At 44.8% G+C, this 21,631-nt stretch overlaps 1 pseudogene; it reads right to left on the reverse strand.

Moving 5' to 3' along the window:
* Positions 1-21,631, reverse strand: part of LOC111979058 (dihydropyrimidine dehydrogenase [NADP(+)]-like) — a 184,137-nt pseudogene that overhangs the window by 19,349 nt on the left and 143,157 nt on the right.

The following is a 21,631-nucleotide window of genomic DNA, read 5'->3' on the forward strand; positions in this document are numbered from 1 at the left end:
ATACACGAGAACAAAACCAGAGAACCTCTGGAAAATCCAACAAGAGAAAATTGTTCAAAGGCTGGGGCTGGGTGCTAACATACAAACACTGAGCAAGGAACTAAGGAACACACAGGGTTAAATACTAACAAGGGAATGACTTACAGGTGCAAACAATAATTAGGGCAAGAAAACAAAAGGTACAAAAAAGGTGCAAGGGGACATCTAGTGAACAAAACCAAACAGTCCTGGCCAAAACCTGACAGAATCCCCCCCCTAGGAACGGCTCCTGACGTTCCTACCAGCCTTTTCAGGGTGGAGGACCCTGAACTGACGAATGAGGTCAGGGTCCAGTATCCTGGCAGAACCAGGAGCGCTCCTCGGGACCGTAGCCTTCCCAGTCCACCAGATACTGCCAGGACCGCTGCACCGGCGGGATCCAGTATCCGGTGGACGGTATAAGCCGACTGGCCTCCGATGCAACGGGGCGGAGGGGAGTCTGCCTGCCGGGATAAGGGGAGAAAAAACAACAGTTTTAATAAAGAAATGTGAAATGTGGGATGATTTTAAGGGATCTGGGTAAGTGCAGGCGAAAAGTAACGGATTGACTCCCTCTGCAATCTTAAGGACCGATGAATCTCTGGACAGCTTGCGAGACTCCACCCTTAGCGGTAAGTCTTTGTTGAGAGCCATACTCTCTGCGGGGTACAGGGAGGACCGGGACGGCGACGTCTGTTGCTGTCGCTGGACTGCTGTGGAGGAAACGCAGAAGATTAAACGGGCCTTCTTCACGTAACCGACAGCGTCTGATGAACCTCGAGGCTGAAGGCACTCTGACTCTGCCTCTGGTCCGGGAACAATAGCGGAGCATAGCCAAACTGACATCTCATGGGAGACATACCAGTGGAGAGGAGCACAAGGGTTGTGCGCGTACCGCCCAAAACATGAAGGATGACATGTGGACGGTTGTTGGAAACCATACATCTGAGGGTGGTTTCCAGCTCCTGATCATCCTCTCAGTTGGGCCTTGGACTCCGGATGGTACCCTGAAGATACACTGGCCGTGGCCCCTATGAGTTGGCAGAAGGCCTTCCAAAACCTTGAGGAACTGGGGACCTCTGTCGGAACCATATCTTGCGGGATACAAAGACTCGGAACACATGGTTAATCACCAACTCAGCTGTTCCTTGGCAGAAGGTAACTTAGTCAAGGGAACGAATCTGGCCGCCTTAGAAAACCTGTCGATGATGACTAGGATAGTAGTGATTACCATGGGCGGAAGGAAGGCCAGTAATGAAAGTCCAATAGAATATGGGACCAGGGTCGGTGGGGAATAGATAGAGGGTGAAGGAGTCCTTGAGGGCGGAGGTAGAAGATTTGCCCTGGCAGCACACGGAACAGGCCTTGACGAAAGTGGCAACGTCTCTTTTTGGTGGGCCACCAGAACTTACGCTGGATGAACTCCAAGGTGCGACCTACGCCCGGGTGACAGGTGAGGCGAGCCCCACAGAAGGACTTGGGACACTTGCTGCCTTGGGAACAAACAACCGATTAGCAGGACCTCCTCCAGGCCGTTCGATGGCTTGGGCTTGTTTCACGGTATCCTCCACTTGCCACAGATCGGAGCCACGATCTTAGCGGCCGGAAGAACAGTCATGTCAGTATCTTCTCGAATGGCAGGAGAGTAGATTCGTGACAAGGCGTCCGGTTTTGAGATTCTTCGACCCGGGTCTATAGGTGAGATAAACTGGAATCGCTGAAGAAAAGAGACCATCGAGCTTGTCTGGAGTTCAACGCTTCGCCTGCTGTATACTCCAAGATTTTTGTGGTCCGTAAGCACTTGAACGGTTGAGAAGCCCCTCGAGCCAGTGTCTCCATTCCTTCAATGCCATCTTAACCGCTAGGAGCTCACGACTCCCACATCGTAATTCCTCTCGGCCGGGGTAAGCCAGTGAGAGAAGAAGGCGCAAGGATGAAGCCTCTTGTCTTCACCCCTCTGAGACGGACAGCTCAAACACCACCTCTGATGCGTCTACCTCCACCACAAAAGGTTCATCCGCCGTCGTAGTGTCAGGATGGGAGCAGAGAGGATGCGCTGCTTGAGTCCTTGGAAGGCCGTCTCAGCTCTCTTCCCCACAGAAACGCTGTGTTGCCACCCTTGGTTAACGCTGAGAGAGGGGCTGCACCGAGCTGAAGTTCTTGATGAACTTGCCGGTAGAAGTTTAGTGAAGCCAGAAACGCTGAACTTCTTAACGGACTGGGGTGGGCCAATCTGCTACCGCCCTACCTTCTGGGATCCATCTGGACTCGACCGGGTCCACTACAATCCAGGAATTGTACTCGAGAGGAATGGAATTCACACTTTTCAGCTTAAGTACAAATGGCTGTCTAGAAGGCGTTTGAGCACTTGTCTGACATGTTTAGTGTGTTCTTGAAAGGAGCTCGAAAAAGATGAGGATGTCATCCCAAGTAAACAACATGAAAATGTTAAAGCATGACCCTAAAGCACAGTGGATTTATCGGTGGTGACAGTGTTTCCTAGCCTCAGTGCAGTGGGCAGTTGGGAGGAGGTGCTCTTATTCTCCATGGACTTTACAGTGTCCCAGAACTTTTTGGAGTTTGTGCTACAGGATGCAAATTTCTGTTTGAAAAAGCTAGCCTTTGCTTTCCTAACTGCCTGTGTATATTGGTTCCTAACTTCCCTGAAAAGTTGCATATCGTGGGGGCTATTTGATGCTAATGCAGTATGCCACAGGATGTTTTTGTGCTGGTCAAGGTCAGTCAAGTCTGGAGAGAACCAAGGGCAATATCTGTTCTTAGTTCTACATTTTTTGAATGGGGCATGCTTATTTAAGATGGTGAGGAAAGCACTTTTAAAGAATAACCAGGCATCCTCTACTGACGGAATGAGGTCCATATCCTTCCAGGATACCCGGGCCAGGGTAATGCAAACCTTCTGTCTTCTGTCCCGCATCTTGTCACATCATAGCCCGTTCAAAATGTCCCTCTGCTTGTCGCAAAGTGGGTTTTCATCTACATCTTCTTCTTTTCATATACAGTGGGGAGAACAAGTATTTGATACACAATTACTTAAAAATCATACAATGTGATTTTCTGGATTTTTGTTTTAGATTCCGTCTCTCACAGTTGAAGTGGCAGCTATGATAAAAAAATACAGACCTCTACATGCTTTGTAAGTAGGAAAACCTGCATAATCGGCAGTGTATCAAATACTTGTTCTCCCCACTGTACACTGAGTGTACAAAATATTAAGAACACCTGCTCTTTCCATGACATAGACTGACCAGGTGAAAGCTATGATCTCTTATTGATGTCACTTGTTAAATCCACTTCAGTCAGGGTAGATGAAGGGGAGGAGAGATTATAGAAGGAATTTTTAAGCCTCGAGACAATTGACACATGATTTTTGTATGTTTGCATACAGAGAGTGCATGGGCAAGACAAATTATTTAAGTGTCTTTGAACAGAGTATGTTAGTAGCCAGGCACAACGCGGCTGGGTTTTTCATGCTCAAAAGGTGTTCTGTACACTCAGTGTATGTGCGACTGTGCGCAAAAGCGCTTGTGTGTGTCCTCTTCCTGTGTGTGTAAGTGCCTGTGTGTGTATCCGCCTCTCAGTGTGTGTGTGAGTGTGTGTGTATTCACTGAAGGCTGGGAGTTGGGCGGGTGAGCTGTGTGTCATTTTCTCTGTAGACAGGCGTTGTGTCAAGGTAAGCGAGGCCCAGCTATAGAGACACTGTGTGAACAGCCTTTCCTCACCTCTCAATTAGCAGACCAGGGAAATGCCAGTGCAGAGTGAGAGAGCGAGAGAGAGAGAGGGGATGGTGTACGTGGCTCCCATCAGCAATGCTGTGGTTATGTATGTTGTATGTTGTATGTACTGTATGTCATGATATGTTTTGTTGCATGTTCTTTTTGTTGTGTTCTGTATGTCATTGTGTGTTCTGTATGTCACGTTGTGTTCTGTATGTCACGTTGTGTTCTGTATGTCACGTTGTGTTCTGTATGTCACGTTGTGTTCTCTATGTCACGTTGTGTTCTCTATGTCACGTTGTGTTCTCTATGTCACGTTGTGTTCTCTATGTCACGTTGTGTTCTCTATGTCACGTTGTGTTCTGTATGTCATGTTGTGTTCTCTATGTCACGTTGTGTCAGGACCCGGTGCGAGAAACAGTCACTAATAATTGGCAGAACCCAGAAGATGAGGCAGACACAGCAGTACTAGAGATGGTGGTTTAATAAAAAATAGATATCTTCCAAAATACAAAAGAAAATCCACAAAGTGGTAAAAACAGCAAGGGAAAAAACAAACCTCAAAAGACCAATCCAAAAATACACGAGAACAAAACCAGAGAACCTCTGGAAAATCCAACAAGAGAAAAATGTTCACAAAGGCTGGGGCTGGGTGCTAACATACAAACACTGAGCAAGGAACTAAGGAACACACAGGGTTTAAATACTAACAAGGGAATGACTTACAGGTGCAAACAATAATTAGGGCAAGAAAAACAAAAGGTACAAAAAAGGTGCAAGGGGGACATCTAGTGAACAAAACCAAACAGTCCTGGCCAAAACCTGACAACGTTGTGTTCTGTATGTCATGTTGTGTTCTCTATGTCACGTTGTGTTCTCTATGTCATGTTGTGTTCTGTATGTCATGTTGTGTTCTGTATGTCATGTTGTGTTCTGTATGTCATGTTGTGTTCTGTATGTATGACACCCTTCTAGTGGTGTGTTTATTGTAATGTATTTAATAGATGTAATATCCTTGGTTTTCAGTCCAGACTGCTATGTGTGTGTAATGGTTCAAATGGAACTAATGGTTCAAATGGAACTATATATACAAAAGTATGTGGACATCCCTTCAAATTAGTGGATTTGGGTTTTTCAGCCACACCCGTTGCTGACAGGTGTATAAAATCGAGCACACAGCCGTATAATCTCCATCGACAAACATTTTGTAGAAGAATGGACTTACTGAAGAGCTCAGTGACTTTCAACGTGGCACCGTCATAGGATGGATGCCGCCTTTCCAACAAGTCAGTTCATCAAATTTCTACCCTGCTAGAGCTGTCCTGGTCAACTGTGCGTGCTGTTATTGTGAAGAGGAATCTTCTAGGAGCAACAATGGCTCAGCCGGGAAGTGGTAGATCGCACAAGTTCACAGAACGAGATCGCCAAGTGCTGAAGCGTGTAGTGCATAAAAATCGTCTGTCCTCGGTTGCAAAACTCACTACTGAGTTCCAAACTGCCTCTGTAAGCAACATCAGCACAATAGCTGTTCGTCGGGAGCTTCATGAAATGGGTTTCCATGGCTGAGCAGCCGCACACAAGCCTAAGATCACTCGGCGCAATGCCATGCGTCAGCTGGAGTGGTGTAAAACTCGCTGCATATGGGACTCTGGAGCAGTTGAAATACATTATCTGGAGTGATGAATCCCGCTTCATCATCTTGCAGTTCGATGGACGAATCTGGATTTGGCGGAAGCCAGGAGAATGCTACCTACCCAAATCTACAGTGCCAATTGTAAAGTTTGGTGGAGGAATAATGGTCTGGGGCTGTTTTCATGGTTCGAGCTAAGCCCCTTAGTTCCAGTGAAGGGAAATCTTAACGCTACAGTATACAATGACATTCTAGACGATTCTGTGCTTCCAACTTTGTAGCAACAGCTTGGGGAAGGCCCATTCCTGTTTCAGCATGACAATGCCCCCGTGCACAAAGCGAGGTCCATACAGAAATGGTTTGTTGAGATTGGTGTGGAATAACTTGACTGGCCTACACAGAGCCCTGACCTCAACCCCATCGAACACCTTTGGGATGAACTGGAACGCCTACTGCGAGCCAGGCCTAATTGCCCAACATCAGTGTCCGACCTCACTAATGCTCTTGTGACTGAATGGTAGCAAGTCCCCGCAGCAATGTTCCACCAGCTAGTGGAAAGCCTTCCCAGAAGAGTCGAGGCTGTTATAGCAGAAAAGGGGGGACCAACTCCATACTAATGCCCATGATTTTGGAATGAGATGTTCGACAAGTAGGTGTCCAAATACTTTTGGTTATTTAGTGCATGTTCTCACAGTTCTCGATACTTCTCCTTTTCTCAACAACTGTGACTGAGTTTTCCCATTCATATAACTCCAATAATACAATACAAAACATGTTAGCTAAAGCAATCCGTCCATTCTCCCCCATATAAAACAGTGCCAGTGGCTGATTCTTTACGAGCAGTGAGAAATACTATTTTTCTCACCTCAGTCTCTCTCGCTCCACTCCAGATCACACTATACAGACTCACACATTTCCCCTCGACCTCTCTCCAGCCTCTCTCCAGTCCTCAACCATGAGTAACACATACACTAACAGACATACGACAGACACATCTTATCCTCTATTCTCCCTCTATCCTCCCTTCCTCCATTCTCCATTCTTTGTCCCTGGTGTGGCATTGCCATTGAAGCTTGTTTAGGCCGGCCACACAAAGACACCCTTTCAACGCTAGAATAAAGTACTCTCCAGCGACGATGTGTTTGAAAGCACACGTAAGACTCCCTCGTCTGCCGATTCAGAAAAATAGCCCCACATCAGATAAAGGCTTTTCCAATTTCAAAAATTCCTTCCACTTTGAAGGCTGTTTACAGCACCTCCATCATTTGCATATTATTTTCTTTGCATGTTTTCTGTATTTTCTTCTTTTGTCGCGTAAGAATTAATGATGGTATGGAAGCATAGAGGGGTGGATAGGAGAACGAGGAATCACACCTTTGTCTGGTTATTGTGCTCTCTGTTTTTCAAGGAGAACAGTAATTGCTTGATTTATCCTTGAGCTGTTGGAGAGTATTGTTTTGATGCCGACGGCATTCCATTTCATTATGAAGGGTAAGTACGCCATCAAACAACAGAATATGGAATATACAGTATGTATGAACAGACTGTATGGAAATGAGCAGGGTGGGCTGGTCAAAATTGACACACCAACATTTTTTAAATATCCGTACTACGACGGTGGATGGGTCATTCCACGAAAATAGTATTTTAAGTAGAAATTGTGCACCAATATAGAATTTTAAAAGCCTGTTCTATTGAAGGTGCACTATGCAGAAATCAGTCCACCATTTCCTGGTTGCTAAAATTCTTATAGTTCGCCTAATTTCAGTTTATGTGACAAAACAAGCAAGTATAGTTTAGAGAACCATTGTACCATCTAAACTGCTGTGATATATTTTCCATAACAAAAAAACATTGTATTTTCAGCTGTTTGAAGCTGGTGTACAAAACTGAAAGTAAAAGAAGCAAAAATGAAACTTAAGAATGATAAGCATTGAAATAGTGCATATAAAACAGACTTGCTTTCAATGAGAATGACAGATCTATAACTCATATCTCTATGTGATTTTGGTCAGGTCGCCCAAAAAGTTACATACTGCAGCTTTAAATGTAGTGCCCTTTAATATAGACCACACTAAGAAATATGAATAAAGACTTGCTAAAACCTCCCTCCGTCAACCCTGTGTTACTTCTACAAAGTTTTATCCCACTTAACCCCAACATTTCACCATCACTGTAAATCCCTAGTTATTGTGTTGCTTTGACAAAGTCATTTCTGAAGATTATCATATATTTAATGTGATTAGTGATTCATTTACATTTGTCCCTCTTTTTAAGGTCAACCCTGTTACGTGAACTGAACTCTTGCTTTAATATGGAGAAACTATTCCTTTTTAAAATATTTTTTCCCCCCAAATTGAACATGTAATAGTCAAATCATAAAAGCAGGTGAGCTGGTTCTACTCTTTTTGACAATTTTGTGGTGTTTTGTGGTGGAAAACTGAGGGGGCCGAGCATAACACAACAACCCTGTTACCCATTTAGATCGACAGGCAAGAAATGTTTGAACAATTATACATTTTTTGTGACGCTTTCAGCTTCCATTCCCCCTGTCAAAAGGGGATTCATGGCTGATTTAATATGAACTCTGTTACTGTCAATCCTGTTTCTTTATTTGGCACTTACGAAACATTTATTTTGTTTTCTTTAAACTCTTGAGACGGGAAAACATGTTTTTTTATGAAGTTGAACATGTGCCCTTTATAACAGAATGTTAAAATTAGGTGAAATCAAATGTTTTTTTTGGACAAAGTTACACTTCTCAAAAGGCACCAAATTGGTCGAAGGACTCGGATATTGCTTTTCCGCCTGTCGCTAACTCCAGCAGGAGTTTTACTGCGCGTACATGTTGCATGTAGCTAGTCGAACACCGCACTATTCATAGAGACAATACTGAAACATCAATCCATGAGTCAATGCCACATTTTAATTTGTGCCAAAACCCAATAGTTTTTGCTGTTATCTTGCAAATTCAGCAGGCTATGGTGTAAAATAGGCTTGTTGAAGTGCCGTCTTTATTTTATTACTTATTGTTAATGCTGTCTTTGGTGTGCTTGGTGTGCTTATCAATGCACAAGCACATTTTTCCCCCCACTCCTATAAGTCATAAACAAATTTTACTGTGCATGAAGTTTCAAATAAACTCAGCAAAAAAAGAAACGTCGCTTTTTTCAGGACCCGGTCTTTCAAATATAATTCGTAAAAATCCAAATAACTTCACAGCTCTTCATTGTAAAGGTTTTAAACACTGTTACCCATGCTTGTTCAAAGGACCATAAACAATTAATGAACATGCACCTGTGGAACTGTCGTTAAGTAACTAGCTTACAGACGGTAGGCAATTAAGGTCACAGTTATGACAACTTAGGACACTAAAGAGGCCTTTCTACTGACTCTGAAAAACACCAAAAGAAAGATGCCCAGGGTCCCTGCTCATCTGCGTGAACGTGCCTTAGGCATGATGCAAGGAGCCATGAGGACTGTAGATGTGGCCAGGGCAAGGAATTGCAATGCCTGTACTGTGAGAAGCCTAAGACAGCGCTACAGGGAGAGAGGATGGACAGCTGATCGTCCTCGCAGTGGCAGACCATGTGTAACAACACTTGAACAGGATTGGTACATCCAAACATCACACGGGACAGGTACAGGATGGCAACAGCAACTAACCGAGTTACACCAGGAACGCACAATCCCCCCATCAGTGCTCAGACTGTCCGCAATAGGCTGAGAGAGGCTGGACTGAGGGCTTGTAGGCCTGTTACAAGGCAGGTCCTCACCAGACATCACCGGCAACAACGTCGCCTATGGGCACAAACCCACCATCGCTGGACCAGACAGGACTGGCAAAAAGTGCTCTTCACTGACGAGTCGCGGTTTTGTCTCACCAGGGGTGATGGTCGGATTTGCGTTTATCGTCGAAGGAATGAGCGTTACACCGAGGCCTGTACTCTGGAGCGGGATTGATTTGGAGGTGGAGGGTCCGTCATGGTCTGGGGCGGTGTGTCACAGCATCATCTGACTGAGCTTGTTGTCATTGCAGGCAATCAGGGAAGACATCCTCCTCTCTCATGTAGTACCCTTCCTGCAGGCTCATCCTGACATGACCCTCCAGCATGACAATGCCATCAGCCATACTGCTCATTCTGTGCATGATTTCCTGCAAGACAGGAATGTCAGTGTTCTGCCATGGCCAGCGAAGGGCCCGGATCTCAATCCCATTGTGCACATCTGGGATCTGTTGGATCGGAGGGTKAGGGCTAGGGCCATTCCCCTCAGAAATGTCCGGGAACTTGCAGGTGCCTTGGTGGAGGAGTGGGGTAACATCTCACAGCAAGAACGGGCAAATCTGGTGCAGTCCGACGAGGAGGAGAAGCACTGCAGTACTTAATGCATCTGGTGGCCACACCAGAAACTGACTGTTACTTTTGATTTTGACCCCCCCTTTGTTCAGGGACACATTATTCCATTTCTGTTAGTCACATGTCTGTGGAACTTGTTCAGTTTATGTCTCAGTTGTTGAATCTTGTTATGTTTATACAAATATTTACACATGTTAACTTGTGGCTGGGGGCAGTATTGAGTAGCTTGGATGAATAAGGTGCCCAGAGGTGCCCAGAGTAAACTGCTTGCTACTCAGTCCCAGAAGCTAAGATATGCATATTATTAGTATATTTGGATAGAAAACACTCTGATGTTTCTAAAACGGTTTGAATGATGTCTGTGAGTATAACAGAACTCATATGGCAGGCAAAAACCTGAGAAAAAATCCAACCAGGAAGTGGGAAATCTGAGGTTTGTAGGTTTTGAACTCAATTCCTATCGAAGATACAGTGGGATATTGGTCATATTGCACTTCCTATGGCTTCCACTAGATGGCAACAGTCTTTAGAACCTTGTTTGATGCTTCTACTGTGAAGTGGGGCCGAATGAGAGGGGATTGAGTCAGAGGTCTGCCAGAGAGGCATGAGCTGACCACGCGCGTTCATGTGAAAGTTAACCTGCTTTCCATTGTATTTCTACAGACAAAGGAATTCTTGGAACATTATTGAAGATTTGTGTTAAAAACATCCTAAAGATTGATTCTATACATCGTTTGACATGTTTCTACGGACTGTAACGGAACTTTTTGACTTTTCGTCTGCTCGCACGTCATGAATTTGGATTACTAGGCTAAACGCACGAACAAAAAGGAGGTATTTGGACATAAATTATGAACTTTATCGAACAAATCAAACATTTATTGTGGAACTGGGATTCCTGGGAGTGCATTCTGATGAAGATCATCAAAGGTAAGGGAATATTCATAATGCTATTTCTGACTTCTGTTGACTACACAACATGGCGGATATCTGTTTGGCTTGTTTTGGTCTCTGAGCGCTGTACTCAGATTATTGCATGGTGTGCTTTTTCGGTAAAGCTTTATTTAAATCTGACACAGCGGTTGCATTAAAGAGAAGTTTATCTAAAGTTCCATGTAAAACACTTGTATTTTCATCAACATTTATGATGACTATTTCTGTAAATTGATGTGGCTCTGCAAAATCACCGGATGTTTTTGGAACTACTGAACATAACGCGCCAATGTATACTGAGATTTTTTTATATAAATATTAACTTTATTGAACAAAACATACATGTATTGTGTAACATGAAGTCCTATGAGTGTCATCTGATGAAGATCATCAAAGGTTAGTCATTAATTTATCTCTATTTCTGCTTTTTGTTACTCCTCTCTTTGGCTGGAAAAATGGCTGTGTTTTTCTGTGACTAGGCACTCACCTAACATAATCGTTTGTGATGCTTTCGCCGTAAAGCCTATTTGAAATCGGACACTGTGGTGGGATTAACAAGAAGTGTATCTTTAAAATGGTGTAAAATACTTGTATGTTTGAGGAATTGTAATTATGAGATTTCTGTTGTTTGAATTTGGCGCCCTGCACTTTCACTGGCTGTTGTCATATCGATCCCGTTAGCGGGATCTCAGCCATAAGAATTAAGTTTGCTGAAAATAAACACAGTTGACAGTGAGAGGACATTTCTTTTTTTGCTGAGTTTACATTCTGTCATTACTAAATGTGTTATGTGATAGGTATTTTAACATGACTATTTTTTAACACAAAACACACCCCAAAAATATTTAGTAAGTCGTCTTCCTCAAATGAAGGGGATGACGACGTAATCTTTGTGAGGGAGGGAGTCTGATTTTATTGGTCCTCAACTCGTGGCTCAGACACTTCATTCGGGATAAATGGAGTTAGTCTTGAGTTACCCTGCCAGGGAGCAGGTTAGTTCCAAAGGATTCGTTGCCATAGAAATTTACCTGGCTAAAAGGTGAGACACTTTCATGCTACCGTCTATCCCAAGCTCAGTGACTTTCAACGTGGTCACGTCATAGGATGCCACCTTTCCATCAAGTCAGTTTGTCAAATTTCTGCCCTGCTAGAGCAGCCCTGGTCAACTGTAAGTGCTGTTATTGTGAAGTGGAAATGTCTAGGAGCAACAACGGCTCAGCCGCGAAGTGGTAGGCCACACAAGCTCACAGAACAGAACCGTCCAGTGCTGAAGCACGTAGCGGGTAAAGATACTCTGTCCTTGGTTGCAACACTAACTCTCTGCAACACTCTGGAGCTTAATGAAATGGGTTTGCATAGCCAAGCAATTGCACACAAGTCTAAGATCATGAGCAATGCCAAGCGTCGGCTGGAGTAGTGTAAACCTCGCCGCCATTGGACTCTAGAGCAGTTGAAATGCGTTCTCTTGAATCACGCTTCACCATCTGGCACTCCGACGGAYGGATCTGGGTTTGGCGAATGCCAGGAGAAAGCTACCTACCCCAAATGCATAGAGCCGACTGTAAAGTTTGGTGGAGGAGGAATAATGGTCTGGGGCTGTTTTTCATGGTTCGGCCTAGGCCCCTTAGTTCCAGTGAAGGGAAATCTTAACGCTACAGTATACAATGACATTCTAGATGATTCTGTGCTTCCAACTTTGTGGCATCAGTTTGAGGAAGGCCCTTTCCTGTTTCAGCATGACAATGCCCCTCTGCACAAAGCAAGGTCCATACAGAAATTGTTTGTTGAGATTGATGTGGAAGAACTTGACTGGCTTGTACAGAGCCCTGATCTCAACCCCATCAAACACCTTTGGAATTAATTGGAACGCCTACTGCAAGCCAGGCCTAATTGCTCAACATCTGTGCCCGATCTCACTAATGCTCTTGTGGCTGAATGGAAGCAAGTCCCCGCAACAATGTTCCAACATCTAGTGGAAAGCCTTCCCAGAAGAGCTGAAAAGGGGGGACCAACTCCATATTAATGCCCATGATTTTGGAATGAGATGTTCGACAAGCAGGTGTCCAATTGAATACAGAAATATCTCATTTACATAAGTATTCAAAACCCTGAGTCAATACTTTGTAGAAGCACCTTTGGTGGTCGATTACAGCTTTGACTTGTCTTCGGTATGTCTGTATCAGCTTTGCCCATCTGTATTTGGAGATGTTCTTACATTCTTCCTTGCAGATTTTCTCAAGCTCTGTTAAGTTCTATGGGGAGCGGTAGTGAACAGCAATCTTCAAGTCTTTCCACAGATTTTCAATGAGATTCAAGCCTGGGCTTTGGCTGGTCCACTCAAGGACTTTCACATTCGTGTTCTGAAGACATTCCAGCATTGCTTTGGCTCTGTGCTTGGGGTCATTGTCCTGTTGGAACGTAAATCTTCGCTCCAGTCTAAGGTGGTTTGCACTCTGAAGCAGGTTCTCATCAAGGATTTGCTTATATTTGGCTTCATTTATTGTTCCCTCTATCCTTACCAGTCTCCCAGTCGCTGCCTCTGAAAAGCATCCCTATAGCATGATGCTGCAACCCACGACCATGCTTCACCATAGGGATGGTGTTCAGACGGGTGATGAGCTGTGCCTGGTTTTCTCCAGACATAGCTCTTTGCATTCAGGCCAAATAGTTAAATTGTTGTTTCATCAGACCACAGACTAGTTTGTCTTTCACTTGTCTTTTTGCAAACTCCAGGTGTGCTGTCGTGTCTTTTTCTCAGTAGTGGCTTCCGTCTGGCCACTGTCCCATATAGCCCAGATTGGTGAAGTGCTTTAGAGACTGTTGTCCTTCTGGCAGGTTCTCCCATCTCAGCCAAGGATCTGTAGTTCTGTCAGAGTGGTCATTGAGTTCTTGGTCACCTCCCTGACCAAGGTCCTTCTTGCCCGATTGCTCAGTTTCTGTATTGTATTTTAAATAAATTAGCAAAAAAATCTCAAAACATGTTTTCACTTTGTCATTATGGAGAATTGTGTGTAGATAAGTGAGGCAACAAAAAATATTTATACCATTAGAAATTCAGGCTGTAACGCAAGAAAATGTGAAATAAGTCAAGGTATGAATACTTTCTGAAGGCACTGTAAATCCAACCTTTATCTCTGACTCACCCCTTTAGATTTGTGTGTATTAGGTAGTTGTTGGGGAATTGTTAGATTACTTGTTAGATATGACTGCACTGTCGGAAATAGAAGCACAAGCATTTAGCTACACTCGCATTAACATCTGCTAACCATGTGTATGTGACCAATAAAATTTGATTTGATTTTGACTCTGAAGGCAGTGCATTTGGAAAGTATTCAGACCACTTGACTTTTCAACGTTTTGTTACGTTACAGCCTTATTCTATAATTGATTAAATTGTTTTTTCCCCCTCATAACTCGACACACAATACCCCATAATGACAAAGTGAAAACAGGTTTTTATAAATGTTTGCAAATGTATAAAAAATACACAACTGAAATATCACATTTACATAAGTATTCAGACTATTTACTCAGCACTTTGTAGAAGCACCTTTGGCAGCGATTACAGCCTCGAGTCTTCTTGGGTATGACGCTACAAGCTTGCCACACCTGTATTTGAGGAGTTTCTCCCTTTCTTCTCTGCAGATCCTCTCAAGCTCTGTCAGGTTGGATGGGGAGCGTCACTGCAAAGCTATTTTCAGGTCTCTCCAGAGATGTTCGATCGGGTTCAAGTCCGGGCTCTGGTTGGGCCACTCAAGGACATTCAGAGACTTGTCCCGAAGCCACTCCTGTGTTGTCTTGGCTGTGTGCTTAGGGTCGTTGTCCTGTTGGAAGTTGAACCTTTGCCCCAGTCTGAGGTCTTGAGCGTTCTGGAGCAGGTTTTCATCGAGGATATCTCTTTACTTTGCTTCGTTCATATTTCTCTGACTAGTCTCCCAGTCCCTGCCGCTGAAAACATCCCCACAGTGTGATGCTGCCACCACCATGCTTCGCCGTAGGGCTAGTGCSAGGTTTCCTCCAGATGTGACGCTTGGCAGTCAGGCCAAACAGTTCAAACTTGGTTTCATCAGACTAGAGAATCTTGTTTCTTATGGTCTGAGAGTCCTTTAGGTGCCTTTTGTCAAACTTCAAGCGGGCTGTCATGTGCCTTTTACTGAGGAGTGGCTTCCGTCTGGCCATTCTACTATAAAGACCTTATTGGTAGAGTGCTGCAGAGATGCTTGTCCTTCTGGAAGGTTCTCCCATCTCCACAGAGGAGCTCTGAAGCTCCATCAGAGTGACCATCGGGTTATTGGTCACCTCCAAGACCAAGGCCCTTCTCCCCCGATTGCTCAGTTTGGTCTGGCGGCCAGCTCTAGGAAGAGTCTTGGTGGTTCCAAACTTCTTCCATTTAAGAATGATGGAGGCCACTGTGTTCTTGCGGACCTTCAAATCTGCAGACATTTTTTGGTACCCTTCCCAGATCTGTGCTTCGACACAATCCTGTCTCGGAGCTGTACAGATCATGTTCAATCAATTGAATTTACCACAGTTGCACTCCAATCAAGTTGTAGAAACATCTGAAGGATGATCAATGGAAACAGGATGCACTTGAGCTCAATTTTGAGTCTCATAGCAAAGGGTCTGAATACTTATGCAAATAAGGTGTTTGTTTTTGATTTGTAATAAATGTGCAAAAATCTCTAAAAAACTGTTTTCGCTTTGTCATTATGGGTTATTGTGTCGATTGATGAGGAAAACCGTTTATTTAATATATTTTAGAATAAGGCTGTAACGTAACAAAATCTGGGAAAGGTCAAGGGGTCTGAAAACTTTCCGAATGCAATGTGTGTGTGTGTGTGTGTGCGTGTGTGCATGCGTGCATGTATATGTCTCTTCTGGGAGGCAGCAGTGCGCAGCAGCTATACAATTTATTTTGTGTTTTCTTACCGAATTCACACTTGGAGGAAATCCGGGCTGTGACATTTCAAAAGCACGTAGGTCAGTCCAATCACAAACAACTCTCTCTGTCAGTAGCCAAAACACTCTTGGAAAAAAGGGTTCCTTGGCTGTCCCCATAGGAGAACCCTTTTTGGTTCCAGGTAGAACCATTTTTGGTTTCACGTAGAACTCTTTTGTGTTCCATGTAGAACCCTCTGTGGAAAGGGTTCTACATGGAAGCCACGATGGTAATACCTGAAACCAAAAACGGTTATTCAAAGGGTTATCCTATGGGGACGTCTGAAAAACCCTTTTTGGTTCTAGATAGCACCTTTTTTTCTAAGAGTGTACTTGAAACACCACAGAGCACATCCCCCTGCATCTCACAGTTTACTATAACTAAGGTTAGAGGAATTCTGTTGGCAATTGATTTGATCAATACTTCTATTGCTGTTGTCTGCATACAATTTGTAATGAATAAAATGTAGCAATAGGAATAATTAGAAGTGCATTTGGTTTGATAGAAACACCCCTGGTATTATCTATTCACTGTAAAATAGTTTCTGCAGTTTCAGCTGAAGAACCAACCTATCCTTGTCCACCAGTTCCTCCATGTGGGGGTGGCGGGGTGTGGGGTGGCGGGGGTGACAACTGTCTGTCCAAGGCTGTCAGCTTCTCGATGCTCTTCAGGTAGAGCAGAGCATTCAGACCCAGGTAGTAGTCCTCTATCAGGGTGAAATCCTGGTTCTGCACAGCACTGCAGATCTGTTGTTGTGTCGTACAGTTGTGTTGTTGTATTCATGGACGTACAGCTGTGGGCAATAAAATGTTTTTCATGGCACAGGTTTTAGTGTCTAACTATTGCTAGAAGACGCTATAGTGCCGTGTTGCCCACACATGGCCAATGCCAACCACACACACATTCAGACAAGTAGACAACATGGACTTAAATCAATAAAACATGGATTTAAGGTCAACTTATCTGAATAGGGCCCTAAGCGATGTGTCTGTCACTAGCAGGCTACTGTATATTTCTAAGATGTAGCAGAAGACACACAGAGCTGCAGGTGGCCTAATGTGTCAAAACCACTTCCCTCCCTACACTGTTTCCTTTTACACTTTAATGCATGAGGGGAGCACCTCTGGCCTTGTGGAAATGAAGACACCAAAAAGTCAAAGTATGGGAAAAATAATTGACCCTACTACAGGTAGTTAACCACATATTCAAATACATCTGGGAAGTTACAGAAGGGGGTTTATTGAAATGTATTCTGTATGGTAAGTAACCATTTAGTGATGACATACAGCAGTGGTAGATGCTTATGCCATCAAACACACAGAGAGAAGGGGAAAAAACACTGTTGCTTGCTCTCATAACCAACCCTCTCATAGGTGACACACATGGTGTAATGTGTACACTAATAACCGGGAAACAAGTACAGGGAGTGAATTTAATAAATAAACAAGCATGGAACAAAACAAGAAACACGAGTAGTGTACAGACATGAAACATATAAACAGAAACCAAAACACCTGAGGAAAGAACCAAAGGGAGTGACAGATATAGGGGAGGTAATCAGGAAGGCGATGAAGTCCAGGTGAGTCTCATGAGGCACAGGTGCGCGTAGCGATGCTGACAGGTGTGCGTAATAATGAGTAAACTGGCGACAACGTGCACCAGAGAGGAGGAGCGGGAGTAGACGTGACAAATGGGCCTTTCTCATTTGGGAAAAAGGCTGCCCTCCACCCTCTCTCCTCCTTCCTCTCTCCTCCGTGACCCGAAAACTGATGTGGTCGAGGAGATGCCAATTCGTTAGTAGGTCGAACGGAAGAGTGTCCCCTCCTCAATAGCCACCTTTCATTGACGATAGTCATGTGTGTCCTACCTGAGTCCTTTGCGGAAGAGCTTTGAAGTCTGCCACACCCCCTTTGAATCAGCTTTTAAGATGCACTGCACAGCTAACTTAACTAGTTTTTATTACTTTGCACATTTATTTTGGGATCCACCCATGTAAACATAATTTGCCTGATGATGTGTGAATGGAAAAGAGATTCTAATTTCATAGAAGCTAGCCGTACCCTTATCCTACTCCTCCTCTGTTCCTCTGGTGATGTAGAAGTTAACGCAGGCCCTGCAGTCCCCAGCATCACTCTCATTCCCCAAACGCTCTCATTTGTTGACTTCTGTAACTGTAAAAGCCTTGGTTTCATGCATGTTAACATTAGAAGCCTCCTCCCTAAGTTTGTTTTATTCACTGCTTTAGCACACTCCGCTAACCCGGATGTCATAGCCGTGTCTGAATCCTGGCTTAACTATAACGACAAGATAGAACTGCCAAAGGGGGCGGAGTTGCAATCTACTGCAGAGATAGCCTGCAGAGTTCTGTCATACTATCCAGGTCTGTGCCCAAACAATTCGAGCTTCTACTTTTAAAAATGCACCTATCCAGAAACAAGTCTCTCACCGTTGCCGCTTGTTATAGACCGTCTTCAGCCCCCAGCTGTGCATTGAAAACCATATATGAATTGATTGCCCCTCATCTATCTTCAGAGTTCGTACTGTTAGGTGACCTAAACTGGGATATGCTTAACACCCCGGCCGTCCTACAATCTAAGCTAGATGCCCTCAATCTCACACAAATTATCAAGGAACCTACCAGGTACAACCCTAAATCCATAACCATGGGCACCCTCTTAGATATCATCCTGACCAACTTGCCAACGGTCAAACGACCACCCCTCATCACTGTCAAATGCTCCCTAAAACACTTCAGCGAGCAGACCTTTCTAATCGACCTGGCCTGGGTATCCTGGAAGGATATTGACCTCATCCCGTCAGTAGAGGGTGCCTGGTTACTCTTCAAAAGTGATTTCTTCACCAGCTTAAATAAGCATGCCCCATTCAAAAAATGTAGAACTAAGAATAGCTATAGCCCTTGGTTCACCCCAGACTTGATTGCCCTTGACCAGCACAAAAACATCCCGTGGCGTACTGCATTAGCATCGAATTAGCCCCCGCGATATGCAACTTTACAGGGAAGTCAGGAACCAATATACTCAGTCAGTTAGGAAAGCTAAGGCTTGCTTTTTCGTACAGAAATTTGCATCCTGTAGCACTAATACCGAAAGGTTTTGGGACACTGTAAAGTCCATGGAGAATAAGAGCACCTCCTCCCAGCTGCCCACAGCACTGAGGATAGGAAACACTGTCACCACCGATAAATATACGATAATCAATAGTTTCAATAAGCATTTTTCTACGGCTGGCCATGCTTTCCACCTGGCTACCCCTACCCCAGCCAACATCTCTGCACCCCCTGCAGCAACTTTCCCAAGCCCCCCCTGCTTCTCCTTCACCCAAATCCAGACAGCTGATGTTCTGAAAGAGTGGCAAAATCTGGATCCCTACAAATCAGCTGGGCTAGACAATCTGGACCCTCTCTTTCTAAAGTTATCCGCCGAAATTGTTGCAACCCCTATTACTAGCCTGTTCAACCTCTCTTCCATATCGTCTGAGATCCCCAAAGATTGGAAAGCTGCCATGGTCATCCCTCTCTTCAAAGGGGAAGACACTCTAGACCCAAACTGTGACAGACCTATATCTATCTTACCCTGCCTTTCTAAAATCTTCGAAAGCCAAGTTAACAAACAGATCACCGACCATTTCGAATCCCACCGTACCTTCTCCACTATGCAATCTGGTTTCCGAGCTGGTCATGGGTGCACCTCAGCCACGCTCAAGGTCCTAAAGGATATCATAACCGCCATCGATAAAAAACAGTACTGTGCAGCTGTCTTCATCGACCTGGCCAAGGCTTTCGACTCTGTCAATCACCGCATTCTTATCGGCAGACTCAATAGCCTTAATAGCCTCACCAACTACTTCTCAGATAGAGGTCAGTGTGTCAAATCGGAGGGCCTGTTGTCCGGACCTCTGGCAGTCTCTATGGGGGTGCCACAGGATTCAATTCTCAGGCCGACTCTTTCTCTGTATTTATATCATTGATGTCGCTCTTGCTGTTGGTGATTCTCTGATCTACCTCTATGCAGACGACACCATTCTGTATACATCTGGCCCTTCTTTGGACACTGTGCTAACAAACCTCCAAACGAGCTTCAACGCCATACAACACTCCTTCCATGGCCTCCAACTGCTTTTAAATGCAAGTAAAAATAAGTGCATCAAATCAAATGTATTTATATAGCCCTTCGTACATCAGCTGATATCTCAAAGTGCTGTACAGAAACCCAGCCTAAAACCCCAAACAGCAAGCAATGCAGGTGTAGAAGCACGGTGGCTAGGAAAAACTCCCTAGAAAGGCYAAAACCTAGGAAGAAACCTAGAGAGGAACCAGGCTATGAGGGGTGGCCAGTCCTCTTCTGGCTGTGCCGGATGGAGATTATAACAGAACATGGCCAAGATGTTCAAATGTTTATAAATTACCAGCATGGTCAAATAATAATAAGTGCATGCATTTCAATCGATTGCTGCCTGCACCCTCCCGCCCGACCAGCATCACTACTCTGGACTGTTCTGACTTAGAATATGTGGACAACTACAAATACCTAGGTTTCTGGTTAGACTGTGAACTCCCCTTCCACACTCACATTAAGCATCTCCAATCCAAAATTAAATCTAGAATCGTCTTCCTATTTCGCAACAAAGCATCCTTCACTCATGCTGCCAAACATACCCTCGTAAAACTGACTATCCTACCGATCCTTGACTTCGATGATGTCATTTACAAAATAGCCTCCAACACTCTACTCAGCAAATTGAATGCAATCTATCACAGTGCCTTCCATTTTGTCACCAAAACCCCATATACTACCCACCACTGCGACCTGTATGCTCTCGTTGGCTGGCCCTCGCTTCATATTCATTGCCAAACCATACGAACGATAGAGAGAGAGACGGGAGAGAGAGAGAGGGAGGAGAGAGAGAGAGAGAAAGAGGGAAAGAACCTAATAAGACCAGCAGAGGGAAGCACAGGGACAAGACATGAAAATAAATGACAAAACATAAACGTACCCCCCACTCACCGAGCGCCTCCTGGCGCACTCGAGGAGGACCCTGGCGGCAACACGGAGGAAATCATCAATCAACGAACGGTCCAGCACGTCCGAGATGGAACCCAACTCCTCTCCTCAGGACCGTAACCCTCCAATCCACTAAGTACTGGGACCAGTCCCCGAGAACGCATATCATGATCTTCCGTACTTGTAATAGGTGCCGCCTCTGACAAGGACGGGGGGGGGAGGAAGACGAACGGGGCGCGAAGAAAAGGCTTGACACAGGAGACATGAAACAGGGTGGACGCGACGAAGATGTCGCGAAGAAGCAGTCGCACAGCGACAGGATGACGACCTGAGAGACACGAACGGACCAATAACCCGCGAGTCAACTTACGAGAGCTGTCGTAAGGGGGAGTTGCGAGTGAAAGCCACACTCTCTGACCGCGACAATACCTAGGACTCCTTATCCTACGTTTATGGCGGCTCTCACAGTCTGCGCCTGTAACGGCAAAGTGCAGACCTGACCCTCCTCCAGGTGCGCTCACAACTTGGACAAAAGCCTGAGCGGAGGGAACGCTGGACTCGGCGAGCTGGGACGAGAACAGAGGAGGCTGGTACCCAAGACTACTCTGAAACGGAGATAGCCGGTACAGACGAAGAAGCGAGTATGAGCGTACTCAGCCCAGGGAGCTGTCTGCCCAAGACGCAGGGTTTCGAAACGAAAGGCTGCGTAATATCGACCAATCGGAACTGATTGGCCCTTTCTCTTGACCGTTAGATTGGGATGAAACCCGGAAGAGAGACTGACGGAAGCACCGATCAAACGACAGAACTCCCTCCAAAACTGTGAGTGAATTGCGGACCTCTGTCTGAAACGGCGTTAACGGGAGGCCATGAATTCTGAACACATTCTCAATGATGATCTGTGCCGTCTCCTTAGCGGAAGGAAGCTTAGGAGGGAATGAAATGTGCCGCCTTAGAAAACCTATCGATAACCGTAAGAATCACAGTCTTCCCGCAGA

Source organism: Salvelinus sp. IW2-2015, linkage group LG19 (genome assembly GCF_002910315.2).
Source record: "Salvelinus sp. IW2-2015 linkage group LG19, ASM291031v2, whole genome shotgun sequence".
NCBI lineage: Eukaryota > Metazoa > Chordata > Actinopteri > Salmoniformes > Salmonidae > Salvelinus > Salvelinus sp. IW2-2015.